The sequence below is a fragment of the Armigeres subalbatus genome, chromosome 1, assembly GCF_024139115.2.
Source record: "Armigeres subalbatus isolate Guangzhou_Male chromosome 1, GZ_Asu_2, whole genome shotgun sequence".
Taxonomy (NCBI): Eukaryota; Metazoa; Arthropoda; class Insecta; order Diptera; family Culicidae; genus Armigeres; species Armigeres subalbatus.
Window position 1 is genome coordinate 51198199 of NC_085139.1, and position 19567 is coordinate 51217765.

The 19567-nt window shown below is 41.6% G+C and overlaps 1 protein-coding gene across 1 annotated transcript in view; it reads right to left on the reverse strand.

Moving 5' to 3' along the window:
* The window catches only part of LOC134225346 (uncharacterized), a 231547-nt gene extending 222439 nt beyond the window's left edge, over positions 1-9108 (reverse strand). Inside the window, exon 1 of the mRNA XM_062705341.1 lies at positions 8244-9108. The gene's annotated coding sequence lies outside the window, so the exon portion shown is untranslated. The remainder of the gene's footprint in view (positions 1-8243) is intronic.
* Between the last annotated feature and the right edge of the window lie 10459 nt (positions 9109-19567).

Genomic DNA, 19567 nt, shown 5'->3' on the forward strand with positions numbered 1-19567 from the left:
TAAGCGTGTACACTGAATCGATTCCCGCCATGATTTGACGTCTATTTGTTTTCAGACTGAGCACTCACACACAAATATTATACACGGAAAATCAAACTTTTTTGAGTGTATTGAGTGTGAGAAAAAGATGACTGTGAGAAAAAAATCTCGCAAAACTCTTATAAAGTGCAAAAAGCGCAATATATTTCCACAAAATATTAACGTCCTTTTCAATACCTGTACAGCGCACAGATTATAGTGATACGCATAAACAACCTCAAACATGCATCTGAGATTGATTTGTTGTGCATCCTTCTCCTAATTACACAATTTCCTACATGCATTTTACATGAATGTAAAGTTATGATGCAGTTGACTACCTTCTCAAATGTTCGTCCAGATTCAATGGATTGTTTACATGACCATATGATCGGTCTTCTCTCTGTGTACATGAAAAGTGATGCCGTTTTAGCATTACATTATTATTTTAGCATTACATTACATTATCAACACTTGAATTATGAAAAAATAAATAACCTGCGTTGCTTATGAATGCTTGCGTTTTTACAGTTCTAGCTCACATGCGTAGCATAGCATGCATAGCATGAAAAGCATCATTTTCATAGATTATTGCTTGATGTTTACGTACATATTCGAGAAAACAAGCATAACATATAGAACAAATCAACACGCAACACTGAACGATGATTTTCGAGTATCTGCAAAGTATAAGAGAGCGTGAGAGTAAATCGACGGTTTCCCCTCCTGGAAAATTTTTTTTTTAACTTTGCAATATTTTCTGCAAAAGGCAGTTTTTTCAAATAATATTACGAAATTCATCCAAATGAAGCATCCCACGGATGTATTGAAGTCACCACTATATGTTGATGTAGTTTTAAAACAAGAGTGCTTCCCCGATTCAGCTGGGGAATGCATTTTCTCCTCAGTGGGCGGATTTTTCCTGGGGGTGGTACAAGCAAGTGGCTGTTTTCTTGTCAATGACTGGATTGGTAATTTGGGCCTTAAAAAACGACTTTGGAAAATCCATTTTTTTGCAACCTGAAAACTAATAAGGCACATATTACACATATTTATTAAAAATTATGGTCTCTGCAAAGTCAAGGGGGAGGAGGTAATCTTCTTCTTCTTCTACTGAATCGAGCGGCATGAAAATTTGAATGCAGAGGTTTTTGGGGCCAGGGAAGGTTCTTAAGATGGTTAGAGACCCCTCTCCTCTTTGAAACCTATACAAATGAAACACCAATTTCATAATAACTCGAGATCGACCTTCTGGAAAGGGGGGCTCCCATACAAATGAACCAAAAATGTCTGCATAACTCGAGAATTAGTCAGAAAATAAATCAATTTTAGGCGAAGCAAAGTTCGACGGGTCTGCTAGTAAAAAATAAATATTAAAATGAAAAAAAAAACTCCTCGGATTTGTTAAAGAATGTTTTGAAAGTTCTCAAAATTTACCGGAATTTTTTTTTGTTGCCCCTCAAGTTGTTATTTTTGAGCAAAACAATTCGAAGGGGGGGGGGGGTGGTGCTGAGACATATTTAAAAAAATATTTATATCGGCCTAATAATATTTTGTCCAATTAAATGCGCTTCTGAATCAGCAGGATTTAACTTTGATTCAGGAAGTGTGAATGCACTTAAGATATTTTTATAATACGTGGGTGCAATAATGCGGTACTTATTGTACACGACAAAAGCTTTTGAACGCATACGTTCTTGAAACGGGCTATATGAGATACAATAGAGCTATCACCTTCTTGCTCCCTGATTCAAAAGTCTTGCAATGATATTAATAAAATGTTTGCAAGAATATTTTATCCATAATGACACTCAGTGTTGGTAGAATCATACTCGAATCAGAATCATCGAGGTTTCATGCACGAGCTAACTCGCCTGCGATTCTGTAGGGGAAGCATCGCGCTTGAGTTTCTCGGCCATAATCGCATCGCTTCGCTCACTCACCGAAAAACGATTTCGTTCTAAAAAGCGTCAAAACGCAATCGAGACGTATGTTTTGTTTATATATAATTATTAGCCATTGTTTTAGACGAAAAATAGTTAATTCAATGCATTCAACAATGAAGAACACGTAAATATCATGCAATGATGCAAATTGCGATTCAAATCATGAGCAAATCTCTCGGCCATAATTCTGATGGGATTGATTCACGCGTGGTTTGAATCGCCGATGAGATTTGAGATTTTGAGATTTTGCCAACACTGGTGACACTGCCAGACAGTAGGAGTTAGAATGTAATAACACACATACTATATTTTCCCGTCCGCAACGTTTACCACTTTACCATATTTCTAGTGATGCACGAAAAACAAGATATGCCTATGATTGGAATGTTTCTGAATAATAAATGTTGGAAACGGAAAAGAGAATGCTTCCCTAGGCTTCTTCTATTGAAATATTTCATCAAATGCTTCAAAACCCAAATGTATTCAATTCGGATCCAAGAAAGGCATCATTACCACTGAGGACTAAATTTGGGTTTTCATAGTAAATTTTTTAAACAACTGTCGTATCCAACAATTTTTATATCTTAAGATACGCTAGTTTTGTTTGAAACCAGTGACATAAGTAATCAAATGAATTTTCTAAAAATATTCATGCATGATGGCACTACAATCCTCAATGAACAAAACTGCCTTACGTAGTTTACGTTGGGCGGTTGTGTCTTGTACATAACCCTTCTGATTTTTTCTAGGGAGGGCTTACCCCCCTAGCCCCCGCTAGAACTGTGCGCCGATCTACTTTGAACCGGCGGCGGCGTGAATGTATTTTTCTAACGGTGGCGGCGGCTCAATCGGCGTGGTCCAAAATTTTCCTTCAAACAGTTCAAGGAATTTAAATGTCTGCATTTCTCATGCAATAAAAGCATAATATGTATATAATTTCAACATTGCAGGAGCAGGAGCACATTAACGAGCAGGAATTGAATCCTAAAGAGAAAGAGCAAATCTCTCACTTATCATCTCTGTATACATAGGGACACGGCAGGTATTTCCGTCCATCGTCATAGGGGCTAAAACCAACGAAAGCAACGTACATTTGCTAGAACTCCACTATAGCAGAACGTTTCTCCTGAGTTTACGATTTGGTATGCATGAGTTTTACAAAAAAGCGTCTCTTTTATTGGTTTTCGAGACTATGACGAACAGACGAAAATACCTGCCGTGTCCCTATACGATATGTAGCATAACGCGAGAAACTTTTTTCGCAAGCTGTCATGCTAGAGAACTGATTCGGGATGTTATACCCCATGATAAATTTCTTTTAGAAAGCTCCAAATGCGGGGAGCACTGGCTCTGATGATGCATTTCAACATGTTCTACACAGCTGTGCAGTAACCAACACGAAAGGAGCGAAAACAAAGCCAGCATCACCATTTTTCTGTGAGGGCTGCCTATCCGATTCTGTTTTTTCGCGTTTGTATACAAGTTTGATAAATTTGTTATCATGGCTTGTTACGATTCGGAACAGTTTTTGCCTCTCTTTTATCGTTGTTCGTTATCCTGGAGGAACTTCCGAAGGAATTTCGGGATTAGTTTTCCAAGGAATTATTCAAAGAAATCAATAAAAGAGTGTCCATAAGAATGATTAACAACTTTCTATTTTTTTTCTGGAGGAAATTTCAAGTTTAAAATCGAATAGAATTCCCGGAGGAATTCCAAAACGAATTTCCGGACGATTTTTCGAATGATTTCTTTAAGAAATTCCAGAAAGAGGACCTGAAGGGATTTAAAAAAAAAGTGTAGAGTGATTTGTGAAGAATTTTTGCTAAAGGAATTCTTGAAAGAATAACCGAAGGATTCCCGAATGGATTTTTCAAAGGAGTTTCTAAAGGTATTCTCGAAGTATTTCCAAAGAATTCTTAAAAGCAAAATATCCGGAAAAACTCTTCCAGATGTATTCTTAAGTTTTCCTTAAGGCTCAAGACTCCGTAACTCTGTTTTGAAAATTAATGACGTTATTGCTTGTTAGTATTGGTGAGGCAACTTGTAAGAAAAAGTGACGAAATGTTGAGGTGGGTGGAAATGGGGTGGTAAAAGCTTGTCAGCTGCTGCATAATGTTGCCAGATGCAACAAAATGTTTATTTTTGAGCATTTATGAAATATTTATTATATGGAAACTTATTTTAAATTTCTTCGTACACCACTGGGCTTTCAACATACAGTGTTGGGGAAAGTACAGTAAAACACTTTGATTCTCCGAATATTTACATTTTGTCCGGTAAAATTTCGTGCACTGAGCAGTCGAGCACCTTGAGACAGTTTCCCCAATAATTTTTTTTTAATTTTATAAAGACGAAATTAAGTCTTTTTTATTCTTCATCCGCAGACTGTTTGTTTGCTGCTGCGTGAGTCTCGTGCCATCCATCCACACTTTCTTGTGCGCATTGCAAATAGAACAGAATCGAGTTGAATTAGGCTGTGGCACACAGGCTTGAAAGAGTGCTAGCCACAGATACTGATTTATTAGTTCTAATATGTAAAATGAGTAAGGAATAATGAAATGTATATCTGCCGGCTATACGTTGAGAAATTATTCTACGAAAACATTGATTGTGGGGGGAGAAAATAGTAAAAGTATGTGCTGTCGTCTGCTTGGTCGAGGCTTCTGCTGCGGCTGCCGTAGTTTTGTTTTGTTACTGCATGGTTGGATGAACCGTATGGTAAAATAAATGTCAACCATTCTCCACTCTACCAACAGAAGCTTGCATAATCTTTTCTTTTTTCCTGATTGATTTGATTAATTCCAAACAAACCGCAATAATTATTTGATCAAATAGGCAATCAATTAGGCGGAAAGGTGTTAAGCAAAAAATGCCACAAAAACAGCCCACGACATAAAGAAGGTATTATGCCTAACATCATGGACTCAACAATCTCATATTTTTGTATCAACACATTTCCTGTAGAAGTTTTCGTAAGAAGTTTTGAAGGATTTCCTGAAGAAATTCTCACATATTTTAGGAAGAAGTTTTCTTAAGTTTCTTAAAAAAAACAGCTGAAATAAAATTCAAAGAGATTTCCGATAGAATTCTTAACCAAGTTCCCAAAGAAATTCCTAAAAAAAATATTAGAAGAATATTTGAAGAAATCTGCAAGGTATTTTCGAGGGATTTTCACAAGACATTTTCGAACAAACACCTAAGCGAATTGAAAAAAATCGCAAGGGAATCGCCAAATGCATCTCTAAAGGAATTTTCGAAACAAACTAAAGTTTTAGCAAAGAAATTTTCAAATTAAATCTTGGAGGTAGTTCTGGAGCAATTCTCGAAATCCAGAGTATTTTCCGATGGAATTTATGGAGAAATTTTCAAAGGAATACCTGGAGGAATTTTCTATGTGATTCCTGAAGGAATTTGATTGAATTGCTGTAGCAATTTCTGGGTGAACTTGCGAAGGAATTCCTGGAAAACATTGTCTTGTGAAGCCACCAAATTATTCTTTAAAATAATATTTTTTGCAATATTTACTTTTTTGAATTGATCATTTTGCTGCTAAATGCTTTATACACATGGCTCGTTTGTTTTTGCCTGGAAATTGATGTTAAACACTTGAAAAAAACCTGGAAAAATCAGGGGGTTTTGTTTTTTACAGATGAATAGACACCCTGTGCGATAAAGCGATCTTCAAATTAGGATGTAATGCCAACAAAGAAAAGCAAAAAAGGGATTCAGAGGAGCTCCCCATTCAGGAACTCTAGGAAATGTATCATTAAATATTCAGAACTTCTGGACAAAGGAATCCCTAAAACTCCTAGAGAGAGAATTCTTCGAGTGAATGTGAAATCTGAGGGAAAGCCCAATTACATAACGCTTTAAGCGTGGGTGGGGGTTGAGCGTTACGGCCTATACACATTTTCAAACATTTCCCTTACAAAAAGCTTTACAAAGAGGTGGGTGGGGGTGGAAAATGATCAATTATGGCGTTATGTAATTTGTGAATGAACCCTTAAATTAGTTCATAAACATATAGATGACAAAACCCTAGATTATGTTTCTTTCAAGATCATCCTGAAAGATAAGTGGAAAATGTTGGAGGGAGGAATTATCTCTATAGCATATCTGAGCTGATGTGAGATTCTCCCCAGAATCCATAGATGAGGGATTCCTGGAAATTCCTGAATAAGGAATTCCTCTTCAAGTCTGGGAGAAGAATTTCCCAAAATTCGTAAGAGAGGAATTGCCCTGAACTTTTGTGGGGTCAATTCCCAAAAATGTTTGAGAATTTCTGGAGAATTTCTGTACAAAGAATTCTTGAAGGATGAATTTCCCAGAATCTCAGAAGGAAGTACCAACAGAAGATTATACAACAATTCTTGTATAACGACTGTCCAGAATTTGTGACGAAGAATTTGTGAATATCTGGAGATTTACTGAGAATTCGAGAGAGAATTTCCCAGAGATGGAAGAACCCAGAATGCTTGAATAATCAGCTTCCCATAATTCATGGAGCAGGAATTCCCTAGAATTCCCAGGGAATAGTTTTCTCAGAATTCGAAAAACCCAAGGTTTTCTAAAATCCTTGGAGGAAGACATACCCAGTTCTAAAGCGGTAAATCCTCAGAATTTATGGGAAGAAATTCCTCAGAATTCTTAAAGAAGGAATAACCCTGTATTTTTATATTATGAGCTAGAGAGCGCACAGCTCTAGCCCCCGCATATTTACGCCAATGTGTGTAGTGTATACTAGACTAGACATAGTAACAGAGCCCACTGTCAAACCACTTGGAGTCAAAGAGTGTCAATTGTGTTCAGCAGATACGTGGTAACGAAAATTGGAACTCCTACGTACCAGAGCTGTTTCCCAGGAATTCTTCCTAAATAAATCATCTCCGGAAATTCTCCCAAATATTCCTTCGAAAGTTTCCACAAGAATTATTGCGAAAATCTTCTTTAGGAAATCATCCAAAACATTCCTTAAGAATTCTTTCCGAAGTTCCCAGCAAAGTTCTTCGAAAATTCTCTCAGGACCTCTGACGAACTAGGTGACAAAGGCAGCAACTCCCCTAAGTCCCTCTCCTGACGGGGTAGTTGGTGAGACAGCACGCCCACCCGTGGTACATCGGAGATGGTACATACTTGAAACACCACGTTAACCGTATTTTCCACCTCCTCAGGGCATCCTCCGGCAATTTCCACAGACATTATATAGGATTTTCTCCGGGAACTCTCCAAAGAACTCTCCTATGATTTATTTATCTAAGAATTTCTCCCTCAGGAGTTCTTCAACGATTTCCTGGGAATTCCCTCGACATTTTTTCCGGAAATTCACCCCAGATTTCCTTCAGAAATACCACAAGAAATTCATGTAAGGAATACTACATCAGGATCAAATTTCCCAGGAATTATTCCGAAATTCTTTCAAGAGCTCCCGAGCAAATTGCTTTAGAAGTTTCCTTAGAATTTCCTTAAGAAATTCTCTTGGGAATTCCTCAAGAATTTCCTACAGAAATTCTCCCAGAAATTTTATTTAATCAAAAAAAAATCCCAGGAATGCCTCCAGAAATTTCCAGGGAATTACTCCAGAATTTTTCTCGGAAACTATGCCTGTAGAAACATGTAAAATACTTCCGGAAGAAACTCACGAGAAAATTCCTGGATGACAATGGAGGAATATTAACGAAAAATCCAGACAGAATTTTTGGAGGAGATGCCATAGAAGTTCCTTTTTAAATTCATGAAGAAATTCAAGAAGTAGAAATTTTTGGAATATTCACGAAAGAATTGTAGTAGGTTTTTTCGCAGGAATTCCTTGAATTCCTGAGCAACAAATCCCTTATTTCGTAGAAAATTGAATATGTATAATGTCGCGTCATGCTAGAAATTATTATGGTTTCCATAATTCAATCAATGCCTTATCACAAACAACGTATATGTGAATTAAAAAAAAATCACTTTTTAGCTGTAGGGAAATCTAAGAAAAACATACTTGCGCATATATAAGTATCGTGTTGCGTCAGTTAGTGTTTAGTATGAGTAATTACATTATTCACCACTGATACCAGCCCAGCACTGAAAATTACCGCTGCCAGCCCCAATCCGATGTTGCTGCTCACGAAACATTCGAAGTGTCTAATTCCTTTCACGGTTTTTAATTGAAATTTGATGTCTGTCTGTGCGGTTCCATCCTTTCTCTATCACACATCAACAAAATAAAATGTCTCACAACTTCGTCTGAAAACCCGTTCCCCTCATATGTTCATCCGGGAGGTTTTTTCAACATACCTGAATATTCATAAAATGGTGCGGCTTCCACGGTGAAATTTCGGCCACGAAAAATATTGACGCATCTACACACCTATATCCCCGACACGGAACTATTCGTTCAACCTTCAAAATTAAACGCTGCCTTAATCTATTCGATCGGTTTCAAACTCACAACGAATTCACTTTGGTACCGATGGGCATTAGCATTCACCAAAAACTTCCCAGCGTTCTCCTATTCAGTGGCAGCTGGCGATTTTTTTTTCGTCTCGCACCTTAGCGAACAACAATTTCTCCTTGTGCAAAACACTACTCCTTTCACTCGAAAACCGGCTGCCTCCTACTTGGCGGGGGCTGACACGTCTTTTCTTGTCGTGGTCGCTTTGTGTATCCTCTCGGTTGTGCAACTTCAACCAAATCTGGGTTAATCATCCTTTTTTACACTCAGGCAATCACCATGTCGTTAACAAACACTATGAGTAATTTCCTCTTGGAATTTTCAGAAAGTAACCCACTTGAATATTCACTCAATCGATTGTCACGTAGTCACTTCCGGTTCCAGGATTCAGCAGATTTCCCACACGAACAGTCCACACATCCAAGAAGCAATCGCGCCACATTCACGGTTGATTCTGTGATGAATTTATTGGCCCCCAAACGGCGACCACCAGTTCGAATCGACAAAATCACGTATCCCAGTCTGTGCACTCGAATGTGAAATAATGGAAAGGCGGACAAAAACAGCTGAACGGACCACGCGCGTTCGGTCAAAAAACCGTCGTCCGGAGATCGTGTGCTGCTTGGTTCGATTTCACCAACCGAATAAATCCAGCGCGGGCACAGACCCCCAGTGGAACGCCGTTGAAGTTGAAGGCCACCGCCAGCAAGTCGGGGAACGATCGGGGAGTAAAACGCAACCGTACACGAAGAAGCGAACGATCTCAACTTGATCTTCGTGGCGAAAGAAAGCAGTGAAATTTAGTGGCGCTACCGGTTAGGCTGTTGGGCAGTTCTCTTTCTCAGCGCGGATGATGGTCTCGCGAGAAACTCCGCGAAATGTGCGCTGGCGGGTAATGACGGAAAAGCAACAGAGAGCGCGAAGCGACCAAGTAGATGGGTGTTGATTGCGCGGCAATGAAACAATCATCAACAACACTAGAAAGGTTGTTAATGATGATCGCTCGCTGCTGAAGACTGTTGAGAGAAGTAAAAGAGAAGCACTTCGGCGAGTAGGTGAGCATTGAACAATTTAATTTATGTCTGCGGTCAGCACGGTCGTGACTATCGGATTCTTACCTTAATGGTCGTCGGAAGTATTTTCAGCCAGTCATAATGAGCGGGGAAAGGTATGTTTTGTCTGGGGGAGTTCATGCCATGTAAAGAAGAGTAGTGGGCGCAAAGTTTTGGGTACAAAGAGAAGAGATGTAAACAAACTGGTTGCATTAGAATACTTGATTATGAAGCATGTAAAAGACAAAGGTAGCTGGAATCAAGCTGAAACTTACATTATTTATGTCTCAAACATCTATCCTTGCCTTTCTCGACTACAAAGTTGAACTTAAGACTTTCATTACAAAACATTTTAGAGTCAATTTAAGTGAAGTGTGTCAGACAACAAATGCACAAGCTGCAATTGTCGAATTATTTATGAATTTCACAACCATCGGTTTCTCCTGATTTTTTGATTTTCTGATGTTCTGATTTTTTGATTTTCTGATTTTCTGATTTTCTGATTTCCTGATTTCCTGATTTTCTGATTTTCTGATTTTATGATTTTATGATTTTTTGATTTTTTGATTTTCTGTTTTCTGATTTTCTGATTTTCTGTTTGTTTGTGTATTTACGACACACGTACGCGCATTGCCCCACAGTACCAGCTGCTGTCGAAACCATGACACTGGTTTGCCAATACCGACAACAGCCGGCAATAGGGATGCGCTTTGTGAAATATTGCTTCGGTAACGGTCCTTCTCCAGGCGAGATTACGGTTGCGGTTTGATGGTAACCTGTAATGTTTTACAAGACAGTATCTGCTGGTGGATGAATAAACCGAGTACTGACCTGTGGGACGCCAGTGCCCCATAGTGCCAGCCGTTGCCAAAACTACTACTCCACTGTTTCCAGATACACCGGCAACAACCGGCACAGGGGAAAGGCTTTGTGTAGTATTGTCGACTGGATTCATCTTGCTCGTGTGTTGACGCCATTTACAGCTATTCAGACAAGTTTGTTTGCTGTAGGAACAGTAACAGTCTCTTCGTTGTTTCGTCGGCATTACCCAGGGCAGCTATGAGACTAGTTGCGTTGATGTCGTTGTCCCGTCGCTGCTGCTCATACTTCCGACAATGGTGGATGACATGCCGCACGTCGATGATAGTTCCGCATCACCTGCAAGTGGGCGGAGGATAATTCTTCAGCAGAAATGTATGGGTCAGTCTCGAGTGACCAATTCTTAGTCGGGTTAACGCACGTTGGTCCGCTGGATTGGTCTGATCCGTCCACCGGAACGTATCGCCCTTGATTTCTCTTAGTTTCACGTCTCGGGAATCGTGCCACTGACGGTTCCATCGCCATCGTATCGCCTGCTTTATCGCTCTTAAAGCGTCTTCGCCCGGAATGGGCATATCGATTGCAGGTTATCTCCTAGCCTTGTTTGCTAGTCGGTCGGCCTCGATATTTCCACTAATGCCGGTGTGTCCCGGGATCCAGCAGAATCGGACTGGTTTGTTGCGCATCGCCTTTTCGATATCCTGTATCCACGGGTGTTCTGAAGGCCCGGATTCAAATGCCAACAAACAGCTAGCCGAATCTGTAAGGAGCATCATTTCACCCCTGGTGTTCGGGGTCGTGACCGTTTTCTTGATGCATATGCTTCCGCAGAGAAAACACTGCACGCTTGCGGAAGGCTGAACGATCTTGCGAGGCCGATCGTGTGAAATGCGGCACCTACAGCATCGTCAGATTTTGAGCCATCGGTGTAGATCACCGTCGACCTACGGAATCTTGTTGAGAGTAATTGTTGGACGACTGGTGTAGCTATATCCGGCGGGGCCCCGGCTCGAACGCAGTTCTTCACATCCCACATTATTGATGTTCTTCGTGCCTGCCAGACACGATCACTCTGCCTTGTTACCTGATCGATAGCGGGAAGTGCTGTGCCCGTATATTTGTAAAAACGGTCTGATGCCCGGCGGATCAGCGGAAGAGTGCTGTTGTTGAGACTTTTTGTCATAATTCGGATGGCCGTTCGCGCTATCGATTGTGTGGCAAGTAGTCCAAACGGAAGAGTGCCGGCTTCGGCCATGATGGAGTTAATAGGGCTGGTCACAAACGCTCCGGAAGCAGCGTTCCATTTTGTTGTACACTGGAGCGAGGGTCTGCAGGGTGTCCGCTCCTCCTCGGCTCAGTAGTCCAATTCCGTACGTCAACTTCGCTGAACCCACCTGCAGCAGAGTTGCTCGGTTGCCACGTGGAAGCTTCGCTCCGATCATCTGGAAGATTCGCAGTCGTGATTCGCACGATTTCTTCACCGCTTTACAGTGCGGCTTAAAAGTGAGCGTTCTATCCAGAATGACTCCCAGGATCCTTAGGCGGTTGGTTTTCGGGATGGGGATTCGATCGATGGTGATCTCTTGCGCCGGCTCTCAACGCGCGTTGGGGCGTAATGCCGGCGTTGGGGCGTAATGGTCGCAGATATAGAGAATCCCACGCTTTTCGCCCATTTGTCCACAGCTTTAACTGCGCTCTGCAGCCTGCGGTGTAAACCTACCCCTTTTGCTCTACGCACCACGAGGAGGATGTCGTCCGCGTAAAGAAGAATTTCAACTCCGGCGGGTAGTACGCGGAAAATAGGCTGCATCGCGATGAAAAACAACGTCACGGATAGGACGGAACCTTGAGGTACTCCGTTCTCCAGGAGGTGCTCTTGAGACATATGTCCTCTTATGGACACCTGGAAGGTGCGTTGCGAAAGGAAACTCTGCTGCGCTTTCGCCATCTGGAACGATGGATGGTAGCTTGAAGTCGCCGATCTCTCGCAATACACTTTCGCCAGTTCTTATGCCACTTCTTCGGGATCGTCCGTGAATTCGTCCGCTCGCTTGGGCGTTGTTGCCGGTTACCACGCAGAGTATTCATCGTCCGCCACAGTTCGGTTGTCGTGCTGCTGGGTGATATTTTCGCCACGAAGTTTTCCCATGACTGTTCTTTTGCCTTACTGATTGCCTTCCGTGCCGCTGCTCGTGCTTCCTGGAATTTCGCCAACGCTTCGGGATGGCCCGGATCGCATTGCTGCAAACGTCGAAGGGATTGGAGACATTTTCGCCTATGTCGAATTGCTGCTTTCGCTTCGGGGCACCACCATTATGCTGGGACTTGCCTGTGGGACGCTTTGCCCCACAGTGCTAGCCGCTGTCGAAACCATTACACTAGTTTTGCCAATACCGACAACAGCCGGCACTGGGGATGCGTTTTGTGTAATATTTCTTCGTCGGGACGGGCCTTCTCCGGGTGATAGAGCTGTTGTGTGTTGTTGACCTGTAAAGTTTTGCGAGACAGTATCTGTTTGGTGCAAGGAACATTGAGGACTGACTTGTGGGATGCCTTGCCCCACAGTACCAGCCGTTGCTGAAATTTTTACATGGTTGCATCCAGATCTGTCAGCAACAGCTGGCACTGGGGAAAGGCTTTGTGTAGTATAATCAACTGCTCCGCTATTGACGCTTTCATCGGTTGTAGGGGCTGAACGATTCATGTTTGCTGGTGTAGAGCGGCGGCCAGGACAAAGAAGGGCTACCCCTTCCCCCTGCCGTCTATCTCATGTTTCCGGTGTCGTGGCGTAATCAAAGTTTCCACCGGCTACGGGGGTGAATTCGCCATCTACGGGTTGGGGTAAGACGTCCCGGATAACTCCTTCAACCCGCCGTACTTGCGTCGGAAGAGGTACTACACTTTCTCTGCTTCCGAACCGATTTAGTTCGTTGTCCGTGTTCGTGCCGTGGTCGTCATTGTGGTGCATGCGGTGTTGGGAAGTGAATCTATCGAAGGCCTTGATTATTGAGTGCATCCGATACTGCTGACTCCTCGCCGGAGAAATCCATTTCCGTGAGGTCGTGAGTGACGGGCTTTTTCGGCGGCGGGCTCAGATTAGGTAAGATAGGCGGTTTGTTGTAATTTAACTTCGTAGGTCGTCCGCGCTTCGGTTCCTGAATGGCTGGAGAATTGTTGCGTGAACGAGTAGTCGTCGTGTGGGCTAGTCGTTGCTCACGGCTGTGATGCGGCTTTTCTTGACTAATGGTTTCGCTATTCTGACTCATATTTCCTTGGGCGGCTTGCTGTTTGGCCTGCTTGATGAAGACCATCATTTGAGCGATCTTGTGATCTTTCTCTTTGCTCTGCTCTTTCATTCGAGCAATCTCTTCATCTTTTTTCGCCATAGCCTGTTCCAGTTCCTTCAGTTTTTTTTTTCGATTGCGTTATGTTGTATTGCTGCCTGCGCGTAGCTACCTGTCACATGTTGTTTGGCTCGTTTCATGGCCTCCGGAAAGCTTAAATTGTCACGTACTTTAATTTTAATAATCTCGACTTCTTTTTTATACATCGGGCACTGGCGATTTTTTGGTCGATGGTCACCATTGCAATTCCGGCAGAATTGAGCCTCACCGCACTCTGCTTCTCCGTGGAAATTACCAGGGCCATGGTTTTGCAAAATCATTAAGCTTGACATGTCGCAAGATAGGTTCCAAGATTGAACGAAAATTGGCCACTTCCCCAAGGGAACCAGGCCCTGGAAGTACACAGAGGGTACTTCTTCGAAAATCGCCGAAATATATTCCAGTGTACTTGTTTTGCCATATCACGAAGTTTGACATATCGCAAGATGGGTTCCAAGATTAAACAAAAATTGGCCACTTCCCCAAGGGAACAAGGCCTGGAAGTACCCGGAGAGTGGTCAATTCGATCTAAAATCGCCGAAATTTACTCCAGTATACTTGTTTTGCAAAATCATGAAGTTTGACATGTCGCAAGATGGGTTCCAAGATTGATCGAAAATTGGCCACTTCCCCAAGGGAACCAGGCCCTAGAAGTACCCGGAGGGTGGCCAATTCGATCAAAAATCGCCTAAATGTACTCCAGTGTGCGTCTTTTGCAAAATCATGAAGTTTGACATGTCGCAAGATGGGTTCCAAGATTGAATGAAAATTTCCCACTTCTCCAAGGGAACCAGGCCCTGGAAGTACCCGGAGGGTGGCCAATTCGATCGAAAATCGCCGAAATGCACTCCAGTGTACTTGTTTTGCAAAATCATGAAGTTTGACATATCGCAAGACGGGTTCCAAGATTGAACGAAAATCGCCGAAATGCACTCCAGTGTAATTGTTTTGCAAAATCATGAAGTTTCACATGCCGCAAGATGGTTTTCGAAGCCAATCTGCATGTGACCATTTTTTTCGGGAGGGAGTTGACCCCAGTACTCCCCGGAATATATCCGAAACCATGGTCATTGCACAAAAATTGACCTCGGTTCCTAAAACTATAGGAATTTTGTGATCGATTCCAGAAGATTGCTTGAAAATCCGTTAGAAATTGGCTAAGCTGCGTGGTCTTGAATTTTGAGTTTTGTCGTAAAATGGGGGTTGGGGACGTACGTGTTAATAAATAGCATTCGCACACGAGGTACCGACATCTTTCGTCGACGTGTGCTCGTCCAAGTAGGTTAGATAGTAATTTTTTAAAAAGAACAATCCGTGTTAGAATAAGTTAAGGTTCAGATTTTCTGATTGTCTGATTTTCTGATTTTCTGATTTTCTGATTTTCTGATTTTCTGATTTCTGATTACTGATTTCTGATTTCTGATGTTTGATTTTTGATTTCTGATAATGTCATTTCTGATGTCTGATTCCTGATTCCTGGCTTTTGATTTCTGATATCTGTTTCCTAAAAACTAAAACACAGGATAATTAAAGCTTCATCGAATCAAATACTTCAACAGTGGTAGTTCCCCTCATATTGTTGGTAGGAATTGCAAATGAATTTAATTTTGCTTATTCGAAAACAAAGACTTTCATCAATTTGTCGTTCTGTCAGTCCACACACCAGTAATTGTCGTGCATGGGTCATTCACTTCATGCCTACCAAAGTCATATTACCTTGAATGCACTTGTCGCGCGCGCCACACATGTCACCAATCTACTAGAAAGCATAACTGCGCCCCATCAAGTGCACCGCACAGTGGCAGTGGCATTTTGTGACAGATAATTAGCATTGAAATGTGTGCGAGCACTCGATGGCGATGCCAGTGACTGGCACCTACCTTCATTAATATTTCTTTCCCCGCTGCACGGTTTGGGGGGTTTCCTTTGGCGGGCTATTTTACGCCTTATTCATACTCATCACGTTTCAATCAACGTGAAAGTGAAATGTGTGTCTCTTGCATGCGTACTTTTCACCACGGAATAATCTTGGCGTTTGGATTCGCGAATGACCAAATGCCAACACATCAATGAACTGGGGCGGCCGGAAGTCACCTTGCGCACCGCGCACACACCGGTTTGGCGTGTTTAGGCTGTAACGACGATGATTATGATGATGATGGGGTTGTTTGTCGGTCAAGTCATACGGCCGGGCGATGTGAGGTGACAGTAATTATCAAAACAAACAGAGATGACCCACAGACAGTTTCTCCGCTCGCGCTGGCCGCAGCGCGCGATGACAAACACTGAACCTCGGCTTGCCGCAGCTGCTGCGGCGGTGGAAAGTGATAATCGATTTCACTTTCTTCTCATGATCTTCAGCATCCTCCTCGGGAGGGCAATGTCGTCATCGGACTGTGTGGCTCGCGGGGTTGGAATCTCAGGGGAAGGGGAGGAGTACACTCGTTAATGGATCAACGGTAATGGTACGATGGAAAAGTGTCGGCTGGTGGGGGAAATGTTGTCATTGGTACATTTGCCTATTGAAGGAGAAAAGGATGACGCCAGTTTGAGCATAAGAAATGGATTGAATAGAAAACAACAAAACACGACCGATCCAAACTTTGACAATTAAACGGGTAATAATTACGCTGTTGAGGCCTCATGTGATTTCGTTTAATTAGATCTTCGGTTATACCCAACATTCATCAAATCCTTTTACGTTGGGGATATCGATACTTTCTCGTGATGCGTAGCGGAGTACACACAGATTTTTTAACACGGTCTGGTTTTAGTCGATTAAAAACCTTTAGCGTCAACGAATTCGTAAAATTCGTAAAAGGAAACCTGGATATAAACATATTCATTAGGGTGGTTCAATAAATCGATTTTGCTCCACAGTGCTCATCTGATTCTTTACCATGTTCTGAGTGTCCTCTGAAAATTTGAGCTCATTTGGATTAAAACTGATTTAGCACAAGCCGTTTCAAGTTTGCATGCAAATTAGTACGGGGAAATTTATTTTTTCATTATACTGTTAATGACGTTTGCCCATTAGGCGCAGGTTAAAAGAAAACCTACATAGCTAAAAGGGATACTCAACAGCTTTCACCCAACGAAAACCGCATGTTGATTAATCCTCCCAATAATTAGTAATCGATTTTAAGACAGGTTTCGAATCTTTAGTCATGATTTTTAAACTTCTTTGAGGGCATCACTGAAATGTGCAGTGCAACATAGTAGCCTGAATTTGTGTGTGCTATCTTTCGCGCCACGAGCAGCAATGTTGCCTGTTGATGAGTTATGCAATTAGCGCCAGCAAACCACGGTATAGATTAAATTCGATTACTAATTGTTGGAACGATTAATTAAGACGCGGTTTTCACTGAGTGAAAGCTACTGAGAATTCCTTTTAGCTATGTAGGTTTTCTTTTAACATGCGCTTGATGGGGAAACGTCATTAACAGTATAATGAAAAAATAAATTTCCCCATACTAATTTGCATGCAAACTTGCAACGGCTTGTGCTAAATCAGTTTTAATCCAAATGAGCTCAAATTTTTAGAGGACACTCAGAACATGGTAAAGAAACAGATGAGCACTGTGGAGCAAAATCCATTTTTTGAACCACCCTAATATTCATATTATCCGTCACAGTCACGGGGGTGACAAGCTACGCCATCTTTGTCACATCTTTTCTGAATAACCAATACGAGTGCACTGCGAATACAACATAAACAATTACGAGTGTGAAAATGATATAAAACGAACAAAGGCATAGACAGTACCTTGTGCAACTAGGATTCTAAATAATTGAGCAAATAAGTTGAACATTATTAAGTTTGAAGCATGGAATCGAGTGTAAAATTGTTTTAATTGATAATTTGTTAAATTTTTCTCTATTTTCTCATGATTGTACCATGTTGCATTATTGAGGGGTATGGGCGTTTTGCATCATATTCTCCTGTAAAAACGTAAACATTAAAAATTTACGCACATACTATTGCAAAATAAATCAGTATTGGGGTAATCTGACACTGGGGGATAAATTTATCCCCCAAAATAGAACGAACAGGTAAACCTGTCAAAATCCATAGTAAAAAAATTAGATGTCGCTCCTCTGGTCACAGTGGCATAGTAGTCGCTAACAGAGGTCGCTAACTGAGGCTGTGGGATCCCCCACAGTAAAGAGCTGAGCATAATAAATACGTTTCCGTACGTTTTGACAGTTTTCCCATAGTTCGCCAGTCGCCTCTCCACATCTCGATTATGAAGGGACCATCGAGATAAGGAGAGATCGAGGAATGGGTGGAAAATTGAGTTGGGTGCTAGATGATATGAAAATATGAATATATCGACATAGGGAGAGAGAATCCTGAACAAAATTCGACCAAAACACATCGAGGTAGAGAGATATCGAAATAGGGAGGTTATGAAGATGTAGAAAGCCCCAATACACTCCCGACCAAAAGTTTGGGTTCACACTCGAAAAATATAGGCAAAAGTTTTTGGCCGTATTTTCGCCGTCTTACATCCGATTTCGGGTGTTGTTAGCTCAATACAAAGAATATAAGTAGATCTTGCCTCCATGGTAATCTACGCAACGTGAAACGTACAAAAGAACGTTGGACTCTTTCGATTCGAGATGCATGTAATTCCTGATAAGGGGCCCATACTTGGACGGCGTATTCAAGAAGGCTGCGGATAAGCGAACAGTACAGTGTTTTCAACGCATATACATCGCGGAACTCCAGTGCATTACGACGGATATAACCCAGTACTGCGAAAGCTTTCGTTGTAATCCTGATTATATGGTCATTGAAACGCAATTTACTGTCTATTGTCAACCCCAGATCGTTGATAATATTAACGCGTTCCGAAGAAACACCGTTTGCCGCGTAGGAAAACTTGATCGGCTATCGGAACGGTGTCCGGCTCTTGCTGGGACTGATCACTTTGCATTTCAGAGCGTTAATCTCCATACCGTCAATATCATGCTGTAACGCTGCGCAGTCGACCAGTGAATTTAATATGCGGTATATTTTTATATCATCATTTCATAATCCGATGTGAACTAAGTCGAAGGCACACATCGTTGACGAAAATAATGAATACTAACTGGCCAAGATGGCTACCTTGTGGTACGCCGGATGGAGTTGCGAAATGGCTGGACGTTGCAGATCTTAATTCAACGTAAGCATGTCTGTCTCGTAGGTAGGAGCCAGAGGAGCGACATCTAATTTTTTTACTATGGATTTTGACAGGTTTACCTGTTCGTTCTATTTTGGGGGATAAATTTATCCCCCAGTGTCAGATTACCCCAATACTGATTTATTTTGCAATAGTATGTGCGTAAATTTTTAATGTTTACGTTTTTACAGGAGAATATGATGCAAAACGCCCATACCCCTCAATAATGCAACATGATACAATCATGAGAAAATAGAGAAAAATTTAACAAATTATCAATTAAAACAATTTTACACTCGATTCCATGCTTCAAACTTAATAATGTTCAACTTATTTGCTCAATTATTTAGAATCCTAGTTGCACAAGGTACTGTCTATGCCTTTGTTCGTTTTATATCATTTTCACACTCGTAATTGTTTATGTTGTATTCGCAGTGCACTCGTATTGGTTATTCAGAAAAGATGTGACAAAGATGGCGTAGCTTGTCACCCCCGTGGTAGGAGCGCAACCACTTTAGAAGCCAGTCAGGGAATCCTAGTCTCTCAAGCTTTTGTAGTGTAAGTTCATGGGGACTTGATAACGTTTTTCCAAACTCGAGTTGAGCATGCTTACACACTTAAATCATTTCACAGATTTCGGTGAATTTTGCTTCAATTCACCGAAATCTCAACAGCAGATTTGTTCGGTAATTGTTTCACCGATTTTCTGCGGTATTTTCCTTTGTTCAACTGTCAAAACCACCAA